Below are 5792 nucleotides of genomic sequence, written 5' to 3' on the forward strand. Positions count from 1 at the left end.
TGGTGGCATTTTCCATTTTTCATTTCCTTGCTCCATCATCAAAGCCAACAGTGTAGCATCTTGCTTGCATGGTCACCTTGCCTTCTTCTGTGTAGTTAAATTGCCCTCTGCCACTCTTCTGTGAGGGCACTTGTGGTTATATTTAGGACCACTTGGGTGATCCAGGATAATCTCCCCATCTCAACATCTTTAACTTAATCACAGCTGCAGAGTCCCCTTTTCTCCGTAAAGTAATTCACAGGTTCCAGGGATTGGGACCTGGATAACTTTGGGGATTATTATTCAGTCTGCTACACGATGCTTAAGAGTGTCTTGCTTTGCCCTACCTTCCATGCTTTTTGACCACTCTAAGAAAAAACTCTTAATATTGCAACTCTGTGTATGTTTTTATATCTATAGTCAATCTTCACTATTCATAGATTCCATATTTGCCTATTCAATAAATTTATTTGTAACTCCAAAATCGGTGTTCACATCGCTTTCACAGTCATTCTCAGATATGCACAGAGCGAGAATAAATGGGTCGCTGACACCCAATTAGAAGTCAAACAAGGTGATGCTCTGCCTTCCTGTTTCACCTCTCATATAAACAAGTGGTCTATTTTAAAGTGTCACATTTTTTCCTCATTTTTGTGCTTTTTGTTGGTAGTTTCACTGTTTAAATGAATCCCACACATAATGTTGAAGTGCTACCTAGTGCAGGAAGGCAGTAATGTGCCTCACAGAAAAAATGCATGTTAGATAAGCTTCATTCAATGTTAATAGATCAGTTATATTAAGGTGTCTTTAAATAGAAACATACATAAAACAAGTTGATAAAAATGTGACCAGGGCCTCACAAGGACCTAATCCTTTCTTGTTCAGTGTTCACTATTTCAGGGTTTGGGGAGACTAAATAGACCATGACTGCCATGGTTAAGAGGAGCTCTGGTAGCATAGTGCCTAAGGCAGTTGACTGCTAACCAGAAGGCTGGTGGTTCAAACCCACCAGCCACTCCTCGGAAGGAAGGTTGGGCAATCTACTTTCATAGTGATACTGCCTTGGAAACCCAAGGCAGAGCTGTATGAGTCAGGTCTGACTTGACAGCACATAACAACAGCTATGCTTAAGAAAATCTTTATTGATCTTTCGACCTACCTATCCACCTATCTATTTATCTACCTAGAAGTTTCACAAATCAAGCTACTATTTTTGATGCATGCTTTTATTTTCTGTTCTGTTTCATTTTCAATTATGCTGCAGCCGAGCTAATGGAATATAATCTGCAATTGCTCGACTTCAAGAAATAGCTTACTCCAGGGTGGAGTTTCTCAACAACAGGGGCACTGTTGGCATTTGGGGCTGGATAATTCTTTGTTGTGAGTGGTTGCCTTGTGCACTGTAGGATGTTCAGCAGCATCCCTGGCATCTACCCGAAATCACCTCTGGTTGGAGCCAGTGCTCTGTGCCAGTGGTTCTCAAAGTGTGATCTCTGGACCACAAGCATCAGCATCACCTGGAACTTGTTAGAAAGGTAAATTTTTTTGGTCCTTACCTCAAGCCTACAGAAGCAGAAACTCTGAGGGTGAACCCAGAAATCTGTTTTAACAAGATCTCCAAGTGATTCTGATACACTGTAAAATTTGCAAATTATATTCTAGGGTAGTGGTTCTCACCTGGGACAGTTTTGCCCCATAGGACGTTAGGCAATGCCTGGAGATACTTTGAGTTGTCAAAACTTGTTGGGGGTGTGGGAGGTGTGCTAGGGATGGTGCTGAGCATCCGACAGTGTGCAAGACAGCCCCTCCAAACAAGGACTTACTGAGCCCAAAATGTCAATATGCCAAGGTTGAGAAACTCTGGTCTGGGGAGCGTAGGTCTGGGGTTGGACATCTAGGAATTCCACAAAAGGGTTTCAAAGTGTTGGTTAAAAATAAAACCAAACCAATCCATTTGCTGTCAAGTTGATTTCAACTCATGGTGATCCTATGTGTTGCAGAGTAGAACTGCACTTTGTAGGGTTTTCATGGCTGTGACTTTTCAGAAGCTGATTGCCAGGCCTTTCTTCTGAGGTACCTCTGTGTGGGTTCAAACTGCCAACTTTTTGGTTAATAGCCGAGAACATAACTATTTGCACTATTTAGGGTCTCCTCAAAGTGTTGATAAATTGCCTGAAATAAAATGCAAATTTTTTATATAGAATTTAAAAATTTCAGAGCTGAATGCACCTTAGAGATGAATGGTAAATGTGTAGTACATTTTTTCTGAGTTTTCATCAGATTCTCAGTTGTTCTGGCCTGTTAAGAACCATTTAGATATACTCTCAGCAGAATATGGCTTTCTCTTATCTTCCATAGAGCCTTTCCTCTACATCCCAAATCAGGTACTAAATGTTTTCTATTCGTTCCCTAAATTGTTTCTTGTATTTCTCTCTGCCTTTTCACTGTTGTTGCCTTCATTCAGTTTCTTTATTGTTCACTGGCAACTGGCTTTCATTCTGTCCCCTAAAATCCTTCCTATGCACTGTAGCGTTTTCTGAACACAGATATGATCATTACTTTGCTCAAAAAGCTATAAAGGTTTTAATTCATAAGTTTCTCTTGAGTGACATGCCTTCTTGATCTAACATGAGTCTGTCTTCCCAATTTTACTTCCCATTATGAACCTCTTGCTCAGTATTATTTCAAAATAACTCGTTTAATAAGATGTAATTCACATATGTTTGTCCATTTAAAGTGTACAGCGAGTGGTATTTTGTATAGAGCTGTGTCACCATCACAACCACCAAATTTAAAGCATCTTTGTTACCCCCAAAAGAAGTACGTGTTCATTAGCAGTTACTCCCCCTTTCCTCCCAGCTCCCCCAGCCCTGGCCAACCACTCATTTACTTTTCATCCCTATAGATTTGCTAATTCTGGACATTTCATATAAGTGGAATCATACATAGGCTTTTTGGTCTTTTGACTTAGCATAATGTTCTCAAGGTTCATTCATGTTGTAGCATGAGTGAACACTTCATTCCTTTTTATAGTTGAAGAGTATCTTATTGTATGGCTATACCAACATTTTGTTGATCCATTCATTAACTGATGGACATCTGGGTTGTTTCCATTTTTTGGCCATTAGGAATAATACTTCTATGAACATTCAAGTACAAGTTCTTGTGTGGACATATGTTCCCATTTCTGTTGGGTATATACCTAGGAGTAGAATTGCTGGGTCATATGGTTTTCTGGGTCATATGGTAACTCCTTCCTCCTAACTTGACACATCAAAGTTATGCCCATCTTTCAGAACCTGGAAGTATTCTCATAGTGTTTCATCATGTCCAATTCAGTATTCTCCTCTCCCTATGATTGCCATTGTTTAGTATTACACTGTTGTGCTTACCAGTTTGCCTTGGAGTGCAGTTATTCCTGTATGGCCATTTCCCTTATTATACTAATTATACTATGAATTTCTTGAAAGCAGGGATAGGCTTTCTCACTTTTGTACATGTCAGAGATACAGGATGCTTGGTTTCAGACCACCCCGATAAAGTGAATATTGCAATAAAGCAAGCCACATGCATTATTTTCCCAGTGCCTATATATAGTTTTTAAGGAGGTCTGGTGTTATAGTGGGTAAAGCATTTGGCTGCTAACCAGGGGGTTGGTGGTTCAAACCCACCAGCTGCTCCGTGGAAGATGAGGCAATCTACTTCAATATAGATTTACAGCCTTGAAAACCCAGTGGGTCAGAATCCACTCGATGGCAGTGGGTTTTTGGTTTATAAAAGTTGTTTACACTATAGTGTAGTCTCTTGAGTGTGCAATAGCATCAGGAAAAAATTTGAAATATTGCCAAGAATTTCCAAAATGTGACACTTAGACACAAAGTGAGCACACGCTGTTGGAAAAATGGCATTGACAGGGTTGCCACAAACCTTTAATTTGTGAAAAGTGCAATTATCTTTGAAGTGTAATAAAAGAAGGTATGGCTTTATGCTTCAAGGAATTGAGCACGTTGTCCTGCATATAGCAGGGACTATGAGTTTTGGAATTGGTGGACAATAAAAGTAACTGTTATGAATTTCCTGTTTTATCCTACAAAATATGCCTAATATTAAGATAATAATAATGTTCATTTTCAAATTTCAACAATTTAATTTTTGGCAAACACTTAATGTGTGTAAGGTAAACTGATCTGGTACATTAAAATGTATTTACTATTCTCAATTTCAGAAGCTACAGTATTTTGGATTTATAATTATGAAAATGAAAAATTTTAGGAATTCTAGATAGGATTGTGGAAATACATACAGCACAGTATAAACAAAATTAGTGACATGTTAAAATTCACTGTTTTAAAAAGTTTCAAATTTCACATAAATAAACATTTTCAGTCTTTTGGTTCCCTCAGTCTCATGTCTCATTATTTTTTAGTCATGAAGTCATAAAAGGTCTATAGAAAGAAAAATCTTTCTCATTCTGAAAGCCTGTATTTTTAAGCCAAATGGAGAAGAATGGAGGGACTTCTGCCACTTTCTAAGGCTGGTTGGTCTATTTCTAGCTAGACTGTGGGAATGGGGACCACAACCTTTGTGGGCTCGTAGGTTCCATCAGGTTATTCACATGTTCTCAGCATAATTCTTCGGGAACATATCTGCAATATTCTAGGCCCTCAGGCAGGAGGTGGCTTGTCCCCACAATCAGTAAGAGAAACCAATTCTAACTCCATTCAATGTGAAACAATCCATGTGGCTTTGGGACTGACTGTATGTAGGTATGTTAGTTTAAATAACAGAAAAGGACTTTATTGTAATTCCAAGGAAAAGATATATTTATTTGTTTTAGCTACTCATACAATTTGATAAAATAACTTTAAATTTTTTATATTTGCTTGGGAAGTGAACATTAAACAATAGCTTACAGTCATATAAACAATATTTTATGTATCTTTACATTCATAAAAACAGTGATTTGTTTTCTGGATGAAGAACTGAGGTCCAGAAGTTAACTTGGCTAGTGGTTCTCAATTTCTGCTTCACTTAGATCCAAGGGTAGTGATACCCAGACCAGGGACCAATTCATCAGAATCTCTAGGGATAGGACCTTTGCATTATCTTTTCTTAAACTCTCCGAGTTGAACTTGTGATGAAATGAAGGTTAGAGGTTAATCCATGTCATACTATTGATTGTCTTAACCTATTCCAGTGAAGACTAGGTTTTATTGTTCTTGTGTATACTGTTCCTAATAAAAGGAAAAAGTGATCGTCCTGCTCAGTGCTATGGAAAGGTGAGCTGTTAGGTGCATGGTTGAGTTGGTTATGACTTACAGTGACAACAGAACAACACACTGCTGTCTGTGCCATCCTCAGAACCATTGCCACACTTGAGCCCACTGTCTGTCTCAACCACTCTCTCGTTGAGGATCTTCCCCTTTTTTTTGCTGACCCTCCATTTTACCAAGAATATCCTTCTCCAGCAATTGGTTCCTTCTGACAACATGACCAAAGTATGAGAGATGAAATCTGGCCACTCTTGAGTGTAAGGAGCATTCTGGCTGTACTTACCCCAAGACAGATTTGTTCGTTCTTCTAGCAGTCCATGGTGCATTCAATATTCTTTGCCAATACCACAATTCAAATGTATCAATTCTTTTTTTTTTTAATAGCTTTCTTCCCATGTTTAGAACCGTCTGTTCTATCTTGTAGTTGTCTTGACTTCCCTACCATCTAGATTCTTTTTCCCTCTTTTTGGTTTGTAGTTGTCCTCATTTGTCAGTTGGTGTCTCTGGTTCCCTGTTTACAATCTTGTAGGCTTATTTACT

Source organism: Orycteropus afer, unplaced genomic scaffold (genome assembly GCF_000298275.1).
Source record: "Orycteropus afer afer isolate SDZICR_OR568_19922 unplaced genomic scaffold, OryAfe1.0 scaffold00131, whole genome shotgun sequence".
NCBI classification, from domain to species: domain Eukaryota; kingdom Metazoa; phylum Chordata; class Mammalia; order Tubulidentata; family Orycteropodidae; genus Orycteropus; species Orycteropus afer.